Source organism: Sinocyclocheilus anshuiensis, unplaced genomic scaffold, assembly GCF_001515605.1.
Source record: "Sinocyclocheilus anshuiensis isolate Anshui unplaced genomic scaffold, SAMN03320099.WGS_v1.1 scaffold392, whole genome shotgun sequence".
NCBI classification, from domain to species: Eukaryota; Metazoa; Chordata; class Actinopteri; order Cypriniformes; family Cyprinidae; genus Sinocyclocheilus; species Sinocyclocheilus anshuiensis.
Window position 1 is genome coordinate 4,774,553 of NW_015557091.1, and position 21,381 is coordinate 4,795,933.

A 21,381-nucleotide genomic window follows, 5' to 3' on the forward strand; every position below is an offset into this window, starting at 1 on the left:
TAACCAGCAATAAGACAAACAGAAACCAGCATTCCAACCTGCCAGCCATGCAAACAGACACAAGGCCACCGGCTTCCCACAAAGTGCACAGACAGAGGTGTGTTTGTGCATCATGTGTGATTATACTAGTGTACATGTGCTTGAGCACACATGCCTGGCGCCACCTTATACAGAGCGCTTGAACTTAAGACAGAGCGCTGGCAAGTGCTGATGGATAACGCCAGCGAAACTAAGACTGCAGTAACTACTCCCATGGGGCTCCATCAGTTCAAAGCCAAGAAGCCTGCTGGATGCCTGCGCTCTAGTCAAGCAGATAAGCCTGGTTAGCTCTTTGAATACATCTGATGGGATCCTTTCCAGGAGTAAGAAGAGAAGCACCACCTTCCTGTTTGTTGTAATAGGTTCCTTTACAAAATGCTGTAGAATTAAAGGTTTCCCCTGATAGATAATAAAGCCCAGTGGATCACTGCCATTTTAAAAGAAATATTCACCTACTTCACCCACAACCCAAAGACTTGCGGGTTAGGTTAATTGAAGACTCTAAATTGTCCCCGGACTTGTGTAAAGACAAGACTTGTGTATGGATCGACTTGTGAAGCTTGAATGGCGTTAAGAAAGAAATAAACAAACAAACTTCACCCACAATATATCTGAATTTACAAGTAAAGTAATTGAGCCTGATTTCTCCAAAGGTGTTTTTTCTCCATTTCTGTCACCTGATGGAGATTTGGTTCCTTGCCACTGTCGCCTTTGGTTTGCTTAGTAATGTTAGCGATTTGACACTGACACTATCAGATGAGAACAAAACTTGAACAAAACTGAGCTGAATAATGATGCTATTGTCTTTTGTAGAGCTGATTAATATTTGAATCAAATTTGTTTGATGAATTTTGCTGGTTATTGAACAGAGTTGAATTAAAACTGAACTGACTTTAACTGAATAAGCTGCTTAACAGCAGAATTTAGATTTGCTTTTTATTCGATGAAGTTTGCATCACTGATTCTGTTAATTTCTTGTTTATTACTGTGAAGCTGCTTTGAAACAATTAGCATTTTATAAAGCACTATATATTGTAAATAAAGGTGGTAAACCTGACTTCATTTAGCAGTTCCACTCTGAAACAAACTGCAAAAACCAGCTGGTTTGTTCATTTAAAATGGTCTCCCAGACTGACTAAAATGCCAAGTTCTGTCATGAAACTCTAGATGGTGACGCAAATTGATGATATTCACAGCATTAAACTACTTGGCACAAGCTGATTGGTTCATGTTGCATACACAGCCAAAGAACTTACTGCTTTACATCTAAATGGCTGGTTAGCATTCACTAGAGCAGTTCGCAGCACACTTTCAGAGTTCCTCTGAAAGCCTCTACCTTCCCCAGCTCCACCTGTATAGATCTGCTACGGGTTAATATATATGCTATTTGTGCAGCATCAGTATGTCTTAAATATTCACAACACCGTATCGCCATATGTTTTGGCAGTAGCCAGTTCCTGTACTTTCTTTGCAGCAGCAGCAACAATAATCTACAACAACAGCGATAACCATCAGAACCAGCTGGTGTTCAGCTGGTTAGTTTTTATGGATTAGCTGACCTAGACTTCACCAAACTAGGCAGACAATGCCTGAGGAACAAGATAAGACCAGCAAACCACCATAGGCTGATTTAAGTTGTGTTTTTCTCAGTAGCATTTACAACACACCTGATGAGTCTGTGCTCATGCTCTTGTTGGTCGTCTCCTTTTCATCAACCCTCTTTAGTTCTTTCCCTTTCTCTAGTTTCTCCCTTATGTCTTTATGTTTGCAGGACCCTGGCGGCTCCGGAGGTTTTTCGGGTGCTGTGTGGTTCTTGGCCTGGTCATCAGTGTGATTCCCCAGATTATCAAAAGCAGGTTTCTCCACTGCTGGCTTTCCAGGAACTGTGTAAAGAAAGATTAGTCAATCAATAAAAGTTGATGCCATCACTTATAATAAGCCAAAAATTCACTCACCTTGTTTTAGAGGCTCAGGTCGGTTTAACCAATAAGAAGGCTGGATTGGAAAGTAAAAAGGCTGACCAATACCATACTGGCCTGTTGATAACACAAGTTATGTCATTACGATCCACTGTATTTTTATTATCAAATAAACTTGAATATACAGTAGTTTACCTGGGAAGACATTATCGAGGTACCATGCAAGAACGCCATAAAGGACCAATACCATCATAATTATTGAGATGAGAAAGGAAAACTCGTCGCCCTCCAAAAGGCTGGTTTGGATGTTATCCCACTGCAGACCGAGACCTTGCTCCTCGTAACGGGACAGGTACTCCGTCCCAAAGCCAAAAGCCACCTGGGACATCAAACTCTGATGCACAATAAACAATTTTAGATGCAGAAAATCACATACAAGTTGGAGTTTTCTTAATGAAAGTGTATTGCATTATCAAATTTATAACCTTTATAAGAAGTTTTGTAGCATTTGTTCAGATTGTACAGGGAAGTGTTATCATGTGACCTACCACCATGATTTTCATATCCTTGGTGATGCGGTCCTGCCAGGCAAAGCAGACTATGTGCGGCAGGTACAGGGTGAAGTAAATGATTCCACTACAGGCTGCTGCCAGGTTAGCCTTGTTGAAAAACACACTCATGAGGAAGCACTGCATGATGGTTGCTGTAGTGAAGGTGAGCAGGGAGCAAGTTTGTCCTGATGAAATTCTCTAGTTTTTTCTTGCATGGCAAATCTGAATTTTCCAGTCTTAGGTGTCACATGATCCTTCATATGTCATTCTAATATGCTGATTTACTGCTCAAGACACATTTCTTGTTATTATCAATGTCGAAAACAGCTGGGTTGCCTAATATTTTTGTGGAAACTGATATACTTTTATTCAAGATTCTTTGATGAATGGAAAGTTAAAAAGAACAGAATTCATTTGAAATAAAAATGTCTAAACTAGTACATCGTCACATGTCATTTATGATTGTCGCCACAAGAGGTCAGTATAGTAATCTGAAAATAGAAAATCTTGTAACTTGTCAATTTTGCTCACACTGTAGTTGAAAGCAACTTAAAATAACATTTTACAGGGAGAACACCCATTTTTCTTAAAAGACATAGTGGTGAAAGTTCATGGATCACCATGGATCCACCCAGAACTCTATTTGTGCAGCATCAGTATGTCTTAAATATTCACAACACCGTATCGCCATATGTTTTGGCAGTAGCCAGTTCCTGTACTTTCTTTGCAGCAGCAGCAACAATAATCTACAACAACAGCGATAACCATCAGAACCAGCTGGTGTTCAGCTGGTTAGTTTTTATGGATTAGCTGACCTAGACTTCACCAAACTAGGCAGACAATGCCTGAGGAACAAGATAAGACCAGCAAACCACCATAGGCTGATTTAAGTTGTGTTTTTCTCAGTAGCATTTACAACACACCTGATGAGTCTGTGCTCATGCTCTTGTTGGTCGTCTCCTTTTCATCAACCCTCTTTAGTTCTTTCCCTTTCTCTAGTTTCTCCCTTATGTCTTTATGTTTGCAGGACCCTGGCGGCTCCGGAGGTTTTTCGGGTGCTGTGTGGTTCTTGGCCTGGTCATCAGTGTGATTCCCCAGATTATCAAAAGCAGGTTTCTCCACTGCTGGCTTTCCAGGAACTGTGTAAAGAAAGATTAGTCAATCAATAAAAGTTGATGCCATCACTTATAATAAGCCAAAAATTCACTCACCTTGTTTTAGAGGCTCAGGTCGGTTTAACCAATAAGAAGGCTGGATTGGAAAGTAAAAAGGCTGACCAATACCATACTGGCCTGTTGATAACACAAGTTATGTCATTACGATCCACTGTATTTTTATTATCAAATAAACTTGAATATACAGTAGTTTACCTGGGAAGACATTATCGAGGTACCATGCAAGAACGCCATAAAGGACCAATACCATCATAATTATTGAGATGAGAAAGGAAAACTCGTCGCCCTCCAAAAGGCTGGTTTGGATGTTATCCCACTGCAGACCGAGACCTTGCTCCTCGTAACGGGACAGGTACTCCGTCCCAAAGCCAAAAGCCACCTGGGACATCAAACTCTGATGCACAATAAACAATTTTAGATGCAGAAAATCACATACAAGTTGGAGTTTTCTTAATGAAAGTGTATTGCATTATCAAATTTATAACCTTTATAAGAAGTTTTGTAGCATTTGTTCAGATTGTACAGGGAAGTGTTATCATGTGACCTACCACCATGATTTTCATATCCTTGGTGATGCGGTCCTGCCAGGCAAAGCAGACTATGTGCGGCAGGTACAGGGTGAAGTAAATGATTCCACTACAGGCTGCTGCCAGGTTAGCCTTGTTGAAAAACACACTCATGAGGAAGCACTGCATGATGGTTGCTGTAGTGAAGGTGAGCAGGGAGCAAGTTTGTCCTGATGAAATTCTCTAGTTTTTTCTTGCATGGCAAATCTGAATTTTCCAGTCTTAGGTGTCACATGATCCTTCATATGTCATTCTAATATGCTGATTTACTGCTCAAGACACATTTCTTGTTATTATCAATGTCGAAAACAGCTGGGTTGCCTAATATTTTTGTGGAAACTGATATACTTTTATTCAAGATTCTTTGATGAATGGAAAGTTAAAAAGAACAGAATTCATTTGAAATAAAAATGTCTAAACTAGTACATCGTCACATGTCATTTATGATTGTCGCCACAAGAGGTCAGTATAGTAATCTGAAAATAGAAAATCTTGTAACTTGTCAATTTTGCTCACACTGTAGTTGAAAGCAACTTAAAATAACATTTTACAGGGAGAACACCCATTTTTCTTAAAAGACATAGTGGTGAAAGTTCATGGATCACCATGGATCCACCCAGAACTGGAACCAACAACCTTTTGTTATTTAACCACTATTCTACTGAAAAAAGAAAAAAACAAAAACACTGTTTTACTGGTCTTAGGTGGTCTTGCTTGCTGGTTTTAGGGGGTTTTGGACACCATCTCTTACCATGATAATAAGAGTAAGCAGCGCTGTGCTGGAGGCCATCATGAAGAAGGTGTCGATAAACCATGTGCACCAGAGCACACGGTTAGTGACACCCATGGCCTTCAGAGTCTCTTTCAACCTCATCTCCTTCTCCAGCACAATGCTCTTCACCGTCATAGAGACAGAATAGACCCAGGCCAACACCATGAAGATCGGAAAGCAGCGGTTCAGAGTGAGCATGAAGCTATAGCATGTGTCGTCAATGAGGAGAAGAAGACAGTTTATTGATTAAAGAAGACTGATGATTGAACATTGAAAAAAAAAACTAATTTATGTGCATAAAACATGGATGCAACAATATTCAAATTCTGTCAGATACCAGTATGGTCCAGATGTATTATGCATCCCTATCTATAAATGTTAAAAATACTGAGTGTGATACTCACAGATCATCCACATAGCAGGGATAGGGCATCTGCTGCAGGTAGACTCCTAAAGGCCATTCCTTCCCTGTGTGGGTCTTTATAATCCCATGTTCTATCATGTCCTGCAGGTAGGCAAATCCTCCCCATATATACCGCAGATCATCCATGGGATCAGCCCTAGGCCCTGGATCCCAGTATCTGATCATAGGAGAGGATATGCAGTGAAATAAATGCAAGGAAAATCAAGATCTAAGGAATGGCTCAGCACTGGTTACAGACAGACCTGTCTTTGATCTTGTTAGTTCGCTCCACAACATCAATGTCCATGCGGATCTTGAATTTAACATGAGGGGGCACCTTGGTGGTCCAGGAGTACATGTTAACAAATACGAGCCCTGCCCAAAACTTGCTCTCTCCAAGAAGGTCCAGCGCTCTATGGGTCAACTGGTCCTCATCAGAAATGGCGGAGAACTTGTCCAGGACTAGACACTGTAAATACAGGGGACATATAAGTGATTGTATATATAACTGGTTACAAACAAAATCAACCTATTAACTCCATGAATTCAATATTCCTGGATGAACCTAATGGAAAATTACTAATAAGATCATGTTTACTTGACAGTTCAGTGCTGGACCGTCAAACTGACTCAGATCAAGCCGTTCTACTGTTTTAGATCTGCATCAGAATTCAGCACAATACTACTATCCAAAAAGACTTAATTGAATTGTTTGGTGTTAATTTGTTTTGAGCTTGGCATAAGATGGTGGGAGTCTATTTGAGACCTTGGAGACCCGGTATGCACTGCCATAAACCAGCCTGTGCTTTCTCTTTGTGTAGGCCGAGTAGACTGACAGCTGTATCGAATTGGACTCATTTGTGGGGTTTGTCTGTCACTCCTCAAGAGCTGCTAGCTGAGACAGAGACAAAGACTAAAGACACACAGTTTAGATAGCAGAGGTCCTGCTCTCGCTGGCACAGGCTGCCTTAAGCTCACCCTGATTTGTTTTGAAGGCATTCAGCATTCAACTCTACCATTAAAGAGCTCTCCCACACTGGCAAACTCACAGCGAAAAATCAAACGCTTTTCTTTGTTCTACTTGACATCAGAGAGGCAGAGCCGGCTGAGAGTGACCGCTTGCTTTTCACCTTACAGCTTCTGAGCAGATCTGTGTCTCTTTTGAAGGACTAAATGACAAGTAAATTTGGAAAGTCTGACTTGATGATTGTTCTAAAAAATGCAAGCATACTGCTGATGGCAGATATGTACTATATACTGTATACTGCAAGCTAATTAAAGCAGATGTATATGCATCTTTTTTTATGCATGAGTGATACCTCTCCATATCGGTTTATAAGGCGAAAAACTTGGTCAGGTTAAAGATGTTCCGCCAGTCAAAGTTAGGCATGTCCTGGTCTTGATCCTCCTCAGGGCCATTGTACAGGAAGTTGAGGATGTGTTGGCCAGTGAATGGAGTGTCTTTGAGGCCTTTGTTGATGTAATCCATCACTGTGGGATTTCTGATGGAGTCCTGAAATATAAAGCACAATATTATGGAACTGAATGAAACTCTGCATGAAATATTGCGCTAAAAATGAAAAAATCTCATGTATTGGTGCCGTCTTTTCAAAGAAAATTTAAGAGACAGTGTATACCCGAAGCATGTTCATCTGTACACCATACTGAAAGAAGCTCCACACCTGTGGGCCCACCTCCTCCCAGGCCCGACCCATGTTCCTACGTCTTTCTAACTCCTCAAAGGTGGTGTTTGCCTGGATAAACACACACAAATACACAAACTTACAAAGTTCAGATGCATTCAAAAAAAGTAGGCAAGAGCAAATTAAATAATCTGTTTGTTAAGCATTCAATGGCACAGTAACAATAAAGACAGAACAATACTCAGGTGGTGGCAACTGCTTTGAGTTTGACCACAGAATGACTGAATTCCCACCAGGAGCAGTTTACACAGTCCCACTGAAAGCCCTTCTGCATAAACAGAGAAACTGAAGCCCTCTAAAGCTGATCTGATGGGACCACAGCCATGGCCCATTGCCCAGGGCAAGCATGTCCACACCGGAGCTCCCTCCCAGGGGCAAAGGCCTTACCTCCCTCCTTACTCTCCTTCTCACTCTCTGGTTTTTTTTTTTTTTTTTTGCTTCCACTTTTCTAATTGTAAGATGCACAAGGGAAAGATTCACACAGAGCTGCAGTTCACATGAGAGAGACAACAGTATGGCTTAGTGGTTAAAATATCTGAGCTAGTACGTGAAAAGTTGTAGGTTCAAACCCATTTACATTTGATTCATAACACCATTGTGTCCTTGATCAAAATGCTTCTAGAATTGCTCAAGTCTGACCAACCCTGTAAGTGTATATATATACTTTAATTCAACAAGAACACATTAAACTGATCAAAAGTGACAGCAATTATATTTAGATTTTTTTTTTGTTTATGTTAAATGTTATGTTGTTATGTTATAAAAAAATCTGTTTTAAAATGCTGTTCTGTTTTATATTCACCAAAGAATCCTGAAAAGTATCACAGTTTCTACAAAAATATTAAGCAGCAAAAACCATTTACAACATAATAATAATAAGGCACATTATTATAACTGAACACTAGTAATTATTGATAATAACTGAGCTCCAAATCACAATAATATAATGATTTCTGAAAGAACATGTGACATTGAAGACTGAAAATTCATCTTTGCCATCACAGGAATAAGTTCAGGAATAAGAAAACAGTTCTTTTAAATTGTAATAATATCTCTCAAAATAACTGTCAGGATTATGGACCTGTTTTGCCCCGGTTTCTGTTTCAGTGTTCCCTTATTTGATCATGTTCCTGTTCTTGTTGTCTCATTATTAGTTGATTCCACACACCTGTCTGTCCCTCGTTAAGTTTAGTATAAATGTGTAGTCTGCCTCATGTTTCCTTGTCTGGTCTTGTACGTCTTCCTTGTTCTCTGTGTCTCCCTGTTGGATTATTAAAGACTCTCGTTTTGTGAAATCTCCACATCTCCTCGTTCCTCCCGTACGCAAAGCGTAACAATAACAATATTTTCTGTATTTTTTATCAAATAAATGCAGCCTTGGTGAGCATATGAAAATTTCAAAATCAAAATGCAAACGGGCCGTTAATGTATGTACATTAGACTTTCAGATGCCAAATACATAAAAGCGACTACTTATCCAAAGCGATTTGCATGGCATTTAATGTATAGTTGATCAGCTGCTAGCACCTTGGTGTTGCTAAAACTATTCTCTAATTTTTGAGCAACAGGAATGCTAAGGGTTCACTATTAGTGTTAAGAGAGGAAACTCATTTACAAAGCACCCAGCCGAAAAACCTGCAGTCCTGCTTACATAAGAATTTAAGGGAGCAAAAGCCAGTCAGCGGGGTCGTATGTTCTGAAGCGCTCCTAAAACACACGTAGCCTCTATGGGAACCCGTTAGACCTGCGTCATTTCTCCTCTGGATAACCCGCTGACATGTCTGCAGCAATGTGCTGATTTATCTGACAGGCCCGGAGTAAGATTAGCCATTGCATTAATGCACTCATCTGCTGTTGTTCCAGGTGTGCGTGTAGTCAAAGAAGAGCTTTTTCTCTTACGTTTTTAATGATCTGTCTGACAGCAGGGGAATCGGGAGCATACAGGATTTTGCCCATCAGGAAAGGCTTGACTGAACTCCACACAATCCTTGTGACCAGACTGGACTCCAAATCCTTCATGAGGTCATTACAGAAAGGAGCTGAAAGAGATATGGAGTTATGAGAAACATGAGAACATTCTCTTCTCCGCTTTTCCTCTTCATCGGTCTGAAGTGTACAGTACGGTACTCACTGGCCGTGTGATCATAGTTGTACTTCCCCTCTCCCCGTGTGCTGTTGATGCCCAAAAAGGCTTTGTAGTTGTTATCCTCGTACCAGTTGAAGGAGGTGACCCTGGAAAAGGCCCCTTCCGTGTAGCCACAGAATAAGCTGGAGGTGGCGACCATGAGTTGGCTGAAAGATGGGGAATCATGGGACTGAAGCAGTGGAGAAACCACTTGCAACAGGTCTTGAGAGCTAGGTCTTTCAAACAGCTGTTGAGAAAAAAAAAGTTTTTAATTGAATAAATGTCTTTAATTTTCTAAAAACATGATTTCAACATGAGTTTTCAGAATATTGTGGCCCCAAACATTATTCAGATGCTTTAGTCACATTTAATGCATGAAAGTCGTTGCATTACTTCACAATGTTTTATTTCTGTTTTGAAGCACAAGGTCGAATTTCACAAAAATGTTCGGCACAAAATTAGATACACTATTTAAAATTATGATCATTGAATGGTTGTCAAAATTGGAACATGGAGAACATGTCCATAGTTAATACATTCAATAAAAATGGCCTTGGGACTATGCATTTCATTTTTGAATGGCATTTTGTGGCCCCCAAATTGCAGTTTTGTCCTTAAAATGTTTTCTGTATACATGTTAAAATGAACATTCTGCCAATTAAATATGCATGTCTTCTACATAATGTGACATGCATATTAGTGCACATCTTCAAAAGGGTATCTGTTTTTTAAATGTACTTTTCATGAGTACATTCACCTTTGTGTATGCGAAATCAAGGGAATTTTGTGCACAAACTCATTTTTTATTCAGAATTGTGTGCAAAAATTGAAATGCAAATGTCACTGTCTTTCTGTATGAATTGAACAAAAAATTGAATTTTTTCATGAAATTCTGCATTTTGTACCATGTTAATTCATTCAGTCCACAAAATGAGCAAGGTTACACTTGATGGTCCATACAGGACCAGTTAAAAGTCTTTTTTTTTTTAAACCGTTCCGAAAAGTAAAGTTGCAGACACTGGTTTGGATATTTTACATCCAATGCAATGACATTCATATACTGTATGTTTAACTTAAAAACCTTTCAGGGCCCCTGTAGATACAATTACTTCCAACTTATAGAACAATAACAAATAACTCAGCTGTAGCTGTTGTACTAAAACATTTATAAAGTAGTTGTTACCAAAATTGCAGCAATCTGTACAGCTTACAACAAAGGCATCAAGAAAATTATTGTATAATAAACTGAAAATCTTTTTTTTTTCTTCTGACAACATTTCTGATCATATTTCAGCAATCAAATCATTTCTATCAGCTGTTTAGTGAAGACAGATTCGCGAATTAATCACTCTTTTGATCTAATTGGACAAACAGGAAATTGTGAAATTGTTCACAATTCCGTTTGATTCATTAGGACAGTTCACTCACGCACTGAATCATTTGCAACAGTTCACTGAAATAATAACAGGATATTTTACAACAGATAAGGCAGAAAACAAAAAGAGCGCTGGATGAGGTTTATATTTACCTATACAATCCAGAAAACAAAACTTACAAATATGTTCTATTATTTGTCAATGACAAAACAGCTCTTTATTGCACAGTCAGCATGTGAACGTCTCTGTACTGCAGGTAAAGATGATTTATATCCATTTATATCCAAAACAATATTTTTTAAAAAGAGTATCAAAATTTGGGCACACTTTATTGCTCCAATCCTGATGAAAGGCTATAGAAATGCCCCTGGTAAGAAGCATGAATTTCAAATCTGTCATGGAGTCAAAAAGCAAACCAAACCTTTTGGCATCAACCTAAAATCCCTCTGGGTGGGAAAGTCCATTATCCTCTAAACTAAAACACATCAAAACCTACAGATACAGGACAGATAATCTGAGCCTCTGGAGTCCATGATACAACAGCAGGTTTAGAGAGAGAGAGAGAAAACAGCGTCTAGAGATCGTTAGATCTATTGATTCATACAAACTCCTTCAAACAAAAGCCAGCAAGTTCTGCAAAATGCATATTTGTTTCCGCACAAGTTAATAAAAAGGAATATTTTCGGAAACACAGGAGACTGTGTAAGTTCCTAGAGTTTTTTCATCACGTTGGTCTCAACACATCTGGCCCACGGCACGGAGAACATGATTGAAAAGGAATTCGGAAAATGAGTAACTGGCGTCAAGGTCCCTCTCAGCCGGGCGACAGACAAAAGACCAGCCACACCGACAGGAAGTCCCTCACTGTAGAGCTACAAGCACACTGACACCATTTAACCATCACACATTGACGTCTACTGTACTGTCTGTGAGGCGTTTCCTCATGTTTCAGCAGGGTACAAAATGCCCTCACCGGTGAACTAACCACATATGATGAGTGACAATCTGACTGAGAAGCAGCTGGAATTAGGTTTCCGCAGACACAGGAATGATATCTTCATATCCGTATGTTTGCGTAAAAAGCCAGGCGGAGGAAACCGTGATTTCCTGATCGCTAAAAATACAGCTGAACTTTTAGAGGGCCTCATACGTACCGCTTTCAGCTTCTCAGACACGGCAGGCAGAAGTCGGGCCCAGAAGTGCAGGTCGAGTCCATTGGAGTAGTTATCAAGAACCAGAGGAAGCTGGGAATGAGAGGATAGAAGGAAATGAGACCATCTATATTAGTCAAGGTTGATGGCATAGACGGATAGACGTACAGTACATTCAAGACATTAACCGTCCTAATCACATTGCCAGCAAGTGTTTAGGATTTTTTTGGAAAGAAAAACTATCATTGTTTCCAATGTTTTGTCAGTCAACCACAAGTTACATTTTTTTTTTGCAAATAAAAGGCTTTTAGTATCAATATTTTCAGTATCAATATCATATTTTAGTATTTAAGTATGAAAAATGTCCCTCTTTTTTTTTTTTTGATTGATTGATTATTATAGAGGAAACTTAACATTTCAAGATGAGCACTTAGTGGACTGAGCAACTTAGGTTTACTTGATTATGTATGTGTCGTTTTTTAGAAAAAAATATGTTAAAATGTAAATATCAAATAGGTTACATCAGGCTGTTAAGGAATATTTATTTACATACGCTGTAACAGTCATTTGCAAACATTTTTTTAATTGTGTAAATTTAAAAAAAACTATTCCATTAAATAAATACAATAGTTGATGGAAGAGTTTTCTTTTTTACTATTATTTAATATGTCAGATTTTACAGGGTTAAGTAACAAACTTCACTTCAGTCAGATTTTTGCAAGCAAGTGAATACAAGAAATAATAAATAAATAGTAACTGAACAATAAATACAACAATAAAAAATAACTAGCATGTTGCTAACATGATTCTAGCATGATTAGCAACTTGCTAGCATGTTTCTAGCATGATTAGCAAGTTACTAGCATTTTGCTAGCATGTTTCTAGCATGATTAGCAAGTTAATAGCATTTTGTTAGCATGTTTCTAGCATGATTAGCAAGTTAATAGCATGTTTCTAGTATGATTGGCAAGTTACTAGCATGTTGTTAGCATGTTTCTATGCTAATCCAGCTAAAACCAGTTGATTCAGTAAAAAAAAAAAAAAAGCTAAAAACCAGCTAAGACCAGCCTGGCCTGCTAAAAAAAGTGGCCAAAACCATTTTAAAACCAGCTTGGGAGACCAGCCAAAGCAGTCAATCAGCTTAGGCTGGTCTTTCAGTTCGAGCTTGAACTGATGGTAAAACTAACGACATTATTAACTGTCTTGATATTTACTTTGAAAGCTGAAGCTGCGATTATGGTAAGGGGCGTTACATTTCCACTTGCATTTCCACTTGCGTTACATTTCCACTACAGTTACACTTGTGGTGTTCGGCCAATCACAATGCACTGGGTCAGCTGGCCAATCAGAGCATACTGCGCTTGTCAAAGGAGGGGGCTTTGTTGAAAACGATGTTTTTGAGAGAAAACAAAATGCCACAATCACTCATTAGTATTTTTATCAGTTTCAATGATAATAAAATGAAACAAAAAAGAGTGGAAAGAGTTTTTAAAATCAAAAATACATTTTTGATGTTTTTCAATGTTTTTGAATATGGGTTCCTATTCTATAATATTTATAAGCCCAAATAAGATAAGATTTCTTAAGTAAAACATTATTTTTATTTGAAATTAAGCATAAAGTAACCCCATCACTAAGGCCAAAATGTCATTGGTCAATCAGCTTGACCAGCATTGTTTTGCTGGTGATCAACACGCGAGACCATCATAAACCAGGCAAGACCTGCATGGAAATTAATGCAGGCTTGGGGAACCTGTTTTTGCATTGCACTGTACTGCTTTTCCACAGTCTTTCTTTGTCAACATGCACTAGACGAAAATATTTGCATTTCACGTTTTTTGCAACATCTTGCACATGTTGCAAAAAACCTGTTCTTAAAACATGCTGCTGATGAATTAAAGTTCATCTTTTAAAAATGTGTCTCTAGACCTTGCGTTTTGCAAAGTCCACTGACATGCTTAGCATGTTTTTTTTATGCAAAAACGCATTCTGTCTGCAGTCCAGTTGGCCAAAAAAATTTAATTCTGCCATAGCTCCAAACCTGTATGACTTTCTTTTTTCTGTTGAACACACAATAATATTACAGGCCCCACCATAGCACAGAAACTGCACTTGTTAAAATTACTAATGACTTGCTTCTTGCGTCAGACCAAGGCTGTATCTCATTGCTAGTTTTACTTGATCTTAGTGCTGCGTTCGACACTATAGATCATGACATACTCATAGATCGATTACAAAACTATACAGGTATTCAAGGGCAGGCTTTAAGATGGTTTAGATAAGCGCTGTACAAATAAACTTGACTTGACTTGACTTGACAATAAGACATTTTAAAGAATGTCGATTACCAAACAGTTCTGGCTCACATTGTATTTTTTGTCCATTCAATAGAAGTCAAAGGGAACCCAAACTGTTTGGTTACAATATTCTTCAAAATACTGTATCTTCTTTTGTGTTCCACAGAAGAAAGGAAGCCATACAGGTTTAAAACGACATGAGTCAGTCAATACTCATTTTAAATTGGTCTTTTCAGTGTGTACTAAATTCTGACCCATAATTCTTTGTTACCTCCACCCAAAACAAGAGCTCTTATGACTTCCCTCATAGTTGGCATAGCTATCCGTGTCAGCACTTCCTCTACACCCAAACCCATTTCCAGATATTATTAGTGGTTTTATTGAGTGTGGACTAACCAAGCGGAAAAGTTTGAAGAAGTCAAGACTGGCGTAGAATTTGTCCTCAATGATCTGAAGACGCTGCGGAGTGAGAACACACATGGCATTGCGCACGGCATAAAGGCCCAATTGCTCGGGAAAATACGGAAACGCTCAAGAAGAGTCTGACTGCAGGCGATGTCCTTCAGATGGAGATCAGGAACTCCATATGCAAACTGAGAGAGAGAGAGTGACAGACAGTGAAAAACAGAACGAAAAGATTAAGAGGTGAGGGGAGTTAATGCTGTTGTGTTAATCTGAGCTGGACTTAAACACTCAACAGTAGTAAAATGTTTCTGGAATACAAATAATATACAGTAAAGAGTGATTTATAAAACATCCACATCAGTCTAGAGTTCATATAAAATAAATACCAAACCTAAAATACCAATAAGTTGCTATAATACTTTAGTAGTGTTGTTTTTAGCAACACTTACACTGACTTAATTACATGACTGAAGATACTAGCAACCAAAATGCTGAAAAAGAGACACCAATGCTATTAGCATTAAGGCTAATTTTATGGTGGCCCTAGAGAGACATATTAGCATTAGCAATGCTAATATGTTTTACCAGCAGGTTTGAAAATGTGCAAATTTTCCTTACTTAGTGTAAAATAGGCACACAGATTTAAAATTAAAACAACAAACACACAAATGCAGTTAGTTAGCCAGACGCAAACCTGTGCTCAATTTTCAATCAAACATCTTTAAAAGAATACCATCAAGTTCCCCTTGGAATAGCATTTCAACTCAAGGAAGGGGCACAAAAGAGGATGGCAACAAAATTGGAGGAAATTATTAACATCCCAAGACATCCTGATGCACCTTTAGCCATCGGTGTAAATCACACAAAAAAAAACACTTCTGAGGTGTTGCTGCCTGCTACCATTAGACAACATAATATCCGCTGCGTATACAGTATGACATACATATTTACATAATCCATATGCTTTTAAATTATCCGCCATCTGTATGTGTGTAATATATACAGGAGATGTCACTTATAATTTTAAATATATGCATGTAATACATAATTTGAATAAGAACAAAATTATAACATTAAAAAATTTGGCATCATTTTATTCATCAAGGACACATTAAATTGATCAAAAGTGACAGTAATATCTCTAATATCAGCAATATTTCAAATATTACAAAAGATTTATATTTCAAATAAATGCTTTCTATTCACTTTCTATTTATCAAAGAATCCTGAAAATGTCATGGTTTCCATAAAAAAAATTAAGCAGAACAACTGTCTCAACATTGAAAATAATTAGAAATGTTTATTGAGCACCAAATCATATTAGAATGATTTCTTAAAGATCATGTGAGATGAAGAATGAGAGTAACGATTCTGAAAGCTTTATATCACAGGAATAAATTTAATTTCTGTAACTCTCAGAGGGATTGGCATGGTAATGTACATGACAATGTTAATGTATTTGGTCTTGGCGGAATTGATATGCTACGCTGCTGCTGCTGTGGCAGAGCAAGTACCGAGACTTTCTACTGCCAATACATCCACAACATGCTGCCGTGAGCATATAAGAAATATTGCTGCTGCAAATATAACATACATGAAATAACCCCCATATAGCATACATGAATCACCTCGTAGCAGATCTATACAGGTGGAGCTGGGGAAGGTGGAGGGTTTCTGAAGCAAGCTGCAACTGCTACGGCAAGCACTAGTCATATGGTGCGTTCAAGTCATGTCGGATAGATCGTATTTACGAGTTGAATGCACATGAACACCACCACAAAGTCTTTATTACGAGTGGGAAACTCGAAATTTTCTTTAAGCCCCGAGTTTCCAAGTTGGGGGCGTGTCAATGAGAAACATGGCGGAATCGATGGATGCAACGTCTGTAGTTGACGGTAAATTTTTGTTTAAATTGATAGTTTAGTTGTCCTATAAACTTAAATTGGTCATGTTCTTGTTACGCAGCTGAAATCCAAGTAAAAAAAATGCTGACCCTGTTGTATTTTTTTGTAATTTATTAAAAGGAGGTACACCGCCATCTTGTGCCAACTAACCTGACTTGAACTCACCTGACGTCGTAATTACGACTTGTCAACTCGTAAGTACGAACGTCCCAGGAGGACTTGAACGCAGCAATATATTTGAATGTTGAGCAGCGAGCTTATTGGCTACCGATACAGGAGAGAACCAATCAGCTGTGCCATGTGATAATGATGTCATTGGTCAGATTGAGTTAGACCTATCGGACTGCGTCATCTAGAGTTTCATGCCAGAACTCTGTATTTATAAATGTATTAAAATAGAAAACAGTTGTTTTAAATTGTAATGATATTTCACAATATTACTCTTTTTACTGTATTTTTGATTAAATGAATGCAGCCTTGGTAAGCCCTCTTTCCAAACATAAAACCTTTAGATTCCAAACATTGAATGGAAGTGTATATGCAGTATATATTTCATATCATTTAATATTTATATATTTCTCCTTCACACTTGTTTCCCTTACTGAGAAATTATGTTTCAAAGCTCAAAGTGTCTCTTTGCCTCAGCAATGAGATGTGCACTTGGATGAAACATGGATCCAAGCCATGACTCCAAATCAGTGTGCAAAACCCCAACTGGAAAACCTCCAGCTTCATGCATCCAGCTTGCTTTCTCCCTGTGTTCCTCTCTCTTTCTCGGTTTCATTAGTAGCTAAGGACCTATCCAACCAGAACATTCCATCTTCCTCTGTACGCCCCTGCTGGCTGACTGGCAGCACCTCTGAGAAAGCCTACAAAATGCCTTGCATTCCTCTCCCTTACATTTCCATATGAAAATGACTTGGACCCTGATTTTTTTGGACCCTGTCATTGTGTTCATACTATCACTTCCTCTGGACCACCTCCTCAACGCTGCCCTCAAGATCAAAGGAGACGCGGTCTCGTGCAAACCACCATCCATGCATTGTTCGCACTGAAAAATAAATCTCGGGCTGGGTATTATGGGGGCCAGGCTTGACCAGAGTCGATCTGCCTCAGGTTGGGGGTCTGATTACTCGCAGGGGCCTGGGATGACAAATATATACATCACAAAGGGTCCGTACAGAGAGCTGAGAAACCCAAACATGCAGTCTGATGCTGAACAAACGGGCACTTGAGAACCGGCCAAGATTCTCTCAGTCTCAAACAGAGACATTCAAGTCCACCAACAAAGTCTATTTACATGCATAGAAAGCAGATGAATTTTTGTCTCGGCGACGAAGTCAATCTGCTTATCATTCACGACTTAATTAGACAATCACAAAAAAGGCTGCTTCGGGTCAGCGACCTCTCTGAGATCTCAGAGGCTTACTGTAAATAGTGCTAATTAATATTGCAATTTTGGGAAATACAGATAATAAGAGACAATTATTATTTTCATATAATATATAATAAAATTTAATTTGTTTTTGCCTTAATAAATTACTACTATTTTGTATAAATAAATTAAAATTAAATAAAAAATTGAATTCAAATTAAATTAAAACTTATTAAATTAAATTAAAACATTGAATTATATTAAAACATTAAAAAAATGAAAGAAAAAAACACTAAAAACTAAAATCAATCAATATTCGTTTTGCTAAAGATCATTTAACAGTGTTATTAAATAATTTTATATTTAATTAAAACTTAAAATCACACAAAAAAGAAAAATAAGAAAAAATTAAATAAAATGAATATGAATCATATTTCTTTTTTCCCCTCAAGAACTGTTATTTTTATTGAAAAACATACAGAATTAGAATCTTTAACCACAAAATAAATGTATATATTTTTATATTTATAAATATATTTAATTTTTATATAAATTAAATAAATATATTATTAATATACATTTTCTGATTCTGTTAATAAAAAGTTTAAAACTAACAGCATTGTCCTATTTACAGCAGAAATATCAGAAGAAATGTCTTATGCCTTCAAATATTTTGTTGGACAATTGGGGCCTTCAAGTCAAAAAGGTTGAGAACCACTGTTAAATGCTGACAAAGATAATCGTTATGTAAAATAGGGTGAAATGAACTTGCACAATTAAATATCCAATATATTAACTAATACTGATAAATAAAATCTCCCACATTTTAACTAGAAAAACAGCCCCCTGTTTTCTAGTTAAAATGGTTAAAAAGAACTCAAGAATTTTTGGAAAATAAATTACAAATATGTTGTGCTTTTATTGACAAGATTGTAAGTGGACTTAATAGGGAAAATTGATTTTTCTGGTTCTAATAATTATAAACCAGCATAGGTCACCTGTTCAGGGCGGATCTGTGAACGGACCAGCTGATCTACCACAGATTCTGTGAGAGGAACATCTCTGAGCAGGTATGAAGTGAGAGTTTCATCGTCCTTCAAAATATCCTCCACTTTCACACCTCGACCTGCAGATGAAATGAACAAAATGTGTGAACAGGATGCCAGAGCGAAGAATTTCAATAAGATGACACTTAAGAGATGCTCAGCTGGAAGGATTTCAGCAGCATGACAATCATTCGGATGAGACGAACAGATAGACAACAGCTCTGGTATTCCAGGCATCCATGGCCTGCTGAAATCTGGCCAAGATAGCGCTCTTTCTATGCTTATTTTTAAAAGAGGAGAGAGATTCTGGTGTGAATCAGTGCCAGGAACCTAAAGGAGCCAGAGACTCTTTCACACGACACAAAAACAAAGTCATGGGTCTTTTTCTCAAGGTTCACGGAGCTATTAGCACTTTGAACGCAATCTGCTGCACGTAGGACTGAGCTTAAGACAGTTTCTTCTGCCAGGAACCAAAGGTTTTCACCATAATGCTCTGGACAATCCTACATGCAGTCAATCATCGGAGGACAATCAATCACATTCTACTGATGGCCACAGGCGTTTGTTTTTTTAGCAAAGACAGGCCCATTAGGGCTGTCTGCATAGGAATGTCTGATTCAAACCCAGACAACTTCTATTTGTGTGTCCCATCAAGAGGTAAACAAATGGAAGTGCTTTCTCTAAAAATAATAGTATGGAAGGAGCATAAGCTTCTTAGCATTCCCCATGAAAGGACCTCTTCAAGGCAGATTGAACATGTGATATAATCTGAGAGCGTGGTGTAAACAGTGAAGGAACAGCTGGGAAACTGAGGCGATGTGAGGTTTGCTGACCCGCGATCAGTTCGGGATTGGTCCGGAGGGTGTCCATGAAGTTGCTCATGGCCACGAGTTCCCGCCATAATCGCCCCAACTGCAGAAACTCGGTATCTTCGAACAGGAGCTCCTGTGCGTCCACCCAAAACCGAGTCAGTCTGAACAGAGAGGGATTATTAGAGCGATGTATTAGAGCGATGGAGGACTAGTTCATATGCACTGTTTGTACATGCAAACTAACTCACATTGAGTTGTTGTAGTTGGATACCAGGCCTAGAGACTCTCCACGGGTTGGGTGCTGGAAACAGGGGTTGTTGGCATTGCAGAAGATCCCTTGGATCCATGGAAGGATGCCAGTGGAGGGCATGGCTTTGTTTGGGAAGTGACCTGAGGTGGAGAAAACTGGTTATTATTGCCAACAAAGGAGCATATGCATCACAAACATCAGCCAACATCAGTGGGAACTTGCTGCTCTTTGAATATGACATTGGAATATAAGTAATGACTTATGTAATAACTTTAAAAATACAATTATTACAAATGTATTTAACAATATTAAATTATAATATATATATATATATATATATATATATATATATATATAAAGGTTTTTTAAGAAAATAAAATGATTACAAATGTATTTAATTATAACTATTAAAATCATTTTCAGGCATCCATACATTCATGTTGGCGGTAAAGGGGGTTCGCTCTTCTCAGCCAAACCAGTCCAATGAATAGCACCACAGGCCACATAATCTCCATAAAGAGCCGCGCCTGGGGTGAAAATGCAGGAAATATATTAGAAATGCTCAAGATGGCAGTAAACAGATCCTTTTTGTTAACAGGTATACTGTAAACCCCTTGATTTGTACCCAGCTAGTCACATGAAGCTGTATGAGTCCTAGAACAAAATCTTAACCTATATACATTGTATGACTGGAATTTACTTTTACTCAATGAAATGTAGCAATTTTCTAGATTTCCTATGCATATCTGAGGAAACAAGCTGAACTTTTCACCTTCTGCCTCTTGCGGACAGTCCAGTTTTTCCAGAGGAGCAGCCGCACCTGGCTGTTGGTTCCCATGACCGCTGCTCTTCACCCCCACAGGGGGTCACTTACAAGTGCCCTACCTGGCCAAAACAACCACAGACCAAACCCTCATGCACAGTTCATCTCAAACATTCCTGCATGGTTGTATATCTGATTATTTTAAGATATGTTTGAGTCAAATGCACCGGTGATCTCATCCCAACATAAGAATAATACACATAAGCCCTCATGCATGCAAGACTTCATACATACTGTTCCAAAGCAGTCTTACAGAAAATAGTGCCTCACAAACCCCAGTGAGCAACCCAACGGCAATAGGGCAAATATAAACCTATAGCCATGTAGGATATCCAGTTTCTGATTTCTATCCCTCAGAAAGGTGCAAAATAAACACATAGACTAAGAAATAGTTAAAAGTGTATCTGGACAGATCATAAGACCAATCATGAGACATAATGAGACAAGTAATGAATTGTGTGGGCTGTCAATACGGTTCACCATATTAGAGACAAACAGTTCTCTTACGTAACAGGCCTGGATGCTCCTTTATGTAACACCCAATCACCATTCATTCGGAAACGGCTAAAAGACACATGTAAAACATAATTAAACAGGAAGAACTCACCTCAGGAAAAGAACGGTCTTTTACGCTAACGTCTGCTGAAGCTCATGGCCGTTTTACTCGACCGACTGTAGGTTTGCTACAG

The 21,381-nt window shown here is 38.3% G+C and overlaps 1 pseudogene; it reads right to left on the reverse strand.

The window, feature by feature from the left end:
- Positions 1-21,381, reverse strand: part of LOC107677273 (retinal-specific ATP-binding cassette transporter-like) — a 40,338-nt pseudogene extending 18,957 nt beyond the window's left edge.